Source organism: Halyomorpha halys, unplaced genomic scaffold (assembly GCF_000696795.3).
Source record: "Halyomorpha halys isolate HHAL.00 unplaced genomic scaffold, Hhal_1.1 Scaffold1743.1, whole genome shotgun sequence".
NCBI lineage: Eukaryota > Metazoa > Arthropoda > Insecta > Hemiptera > Pentatomidae > Halyomorpha > Halyomorpha halys.
In genome coordinates, this window is record NW_027107657.1 from 72,617 (window position 1) to 75,131 (window position 2,515).

Here is a 2,515-nt window from a genome sequence, read left to right on the forward strand (position 1 = left end):
ATTTATATAATTTTTTTTCTCTCTAAATGATGGTTGTTGTCTTTTTGTTTTTATAGCCCTGATGAAGACCTGAAAATCAGGTCGAAACGTCGGCATAAATAAATATTTTTTGTTTATTTATGTTGTTTCTCTGCTGACCGCACCCTCCGACCATCTTCTCCAATCATAATACATTTTATTGGAATAAGAAATAAATAATATTTATTGTATAAAATCCGTGAAATTAATTAAATTAAATCTTGAAATAAGTATCATCGCGTTTTAAATAGAACTTTCTATAAATACTACAACATAAAAGTTTAAAAAAATATATTTCTTAGTGTTGTGATTAAAAATGCCATTAAAACAGAACGCCCCTCAGGGTAAATAAATAACCTATTCCAGACTGCCGCATCAAATCGCATTCACATATGGTGCATTGCCTATTTGTGATATCGATTTTGATGATCGGATAAAGTTATTGTACACATTGTAAACTTTATTCCGAAGCGACCTCTCCCGATAGCGGTTGCACATCCGCGGAATCACAAATAAGGTCATAAATATTGAAATATAACGGAAGGACGATACATTTATTCTGATATATTGGTTCCGCTGGAGCATTACAAATGGCTCGGTCTGGAAGGATTCTCCTTCCTCCAGCAGTGTTTATAACTCTTATAGGATTCTTGTCCAATATCGGAAAAGACGAGTGGTTTGCGCCAGATCGTTTCTAGTGGAGTCGGAATGACTTGTACATGATCTGAACTCTTAAGCCAAGAGAGGACTTTAAAGAAAAGAATATAATTCAGCAATTCAGTATTTATTTGCGAGAGTCACCAAACGGACAGGGTTGGCCAAAGTATCATAATAAAACACCATAGTAATACGAATAAATTATATTTTATTTTTTACATAAATAATTAAATTTTATTGAAGAATAATGATACAAGCTACCATAATCAAGACAATAATATCAGTTACCCATTCATAACAAATATACAAGCTAAACTAAACAAAATAAAATAAAATAGGAAAAAACTTAATTATATCAATATTAGTAAAAAAAAATAAAATAAAAGTATAATAAAATTAGGGGTTCGCATGATCTTTAGCATATTAGTATGTTTCCTTCTTTTAACAAGTTGAAACAATATATCATTTAACAAGTCTGAGAGTCTGTTAACAGGTCAATGTCAATATAGGTAACAGCTAAATGCAGAAAGACCTCACGCAACTGATCAGCTGGATATCATTTAGTCTCTTGTGGTTTTAATAGGTTGGTTGTTCTTAGTTCGTGTTTGGCTCGTTGTTTTTGTTTTGGCCGTTATTAAAACTCTAATACAGTAATGGATTGAATTAATTAAATTTTGGATTGTTTTGAATGAAAGATTATAAAGTTGTCGAGAAAATCCGCTAGGAGCTCCTCTGTATTTAACATATAACGTGGATTTTAAATTGGGCTGCTCAAAATCCTATACTTATAATATTTACCACGTCAAAACTATATACATTTAATTAAACATCATGAATACTTCTATTATATATATATATATAAAAAAGGTCTTTAATGAATAGATTAGGCGAGATAATGCACAAACCATCTTCCTTCTTTTCTCTTTAATTACCAGATTGAGTAACAAATGAAAATTACAGAACAGTCTAGGTCAATAACATACAAATATCAGAAATAACACTTTTGAACTGTCAAAAAACACCATCAGATGGCAAGAGGTTTCCAATAGATTTGGCACTAAAAGCAATGGAAGAACTGACTGTAAACTAATAAGATGGAAAATAAAGAAAAAAAATAAGTTTCAAATGAACATAAAGGAAAAATAAAAATTTTGATAATAGTAAGAGCAGTGGCAAATCCATTTTACACAATTTCGATCAAATAAAAACTGATTAAATGATAACAGAACAATTTAAATAATATCATAATAATAATAATAATAATAATAAATTTTATATATGAATAAATTGAGCTGGACGTATCTATGACAACTTAATGGCATTGGTCACTTTATCTCAAAAACGGCAATCCATGTAAAGTTAAGATTATTAATTAAATAAAAAATATTTTTCTGTGCAAAAAAAAAAAAAATCGTATTTTAGAGTTACTCCGACTAAGAATAGCAAATACAAATTTTGTTTCTGCCAAGAATATAACAGTTTAACAAAAAATAACGAAGCTGTAATGCAATCGGGAAAGATCGGGTGTTCCCGGCTGAAATTAGCTGGATATATTTTTCATTATTCTTCTTAATACTAATATTATAGATAATAAGTAAAATTTCAAAATTGTATTAACTACCGTATCATAATAATTTAACCGGATTAATCAGGACATTAAATCTTATCAGTTAATGTAATTTATTATCTGCAAGGACTGGAACAACATTTTGATTAATTATAATAATTATTCTTAGGGAACTAATGTCCTAAATAAACTAGCTCCTTTATCTCTTTCTCTTTAGAGTGTAAGCTGCCGGGTGTGTTTAGTGTACTACTGAGAAAACTGGCCAACTGCAGT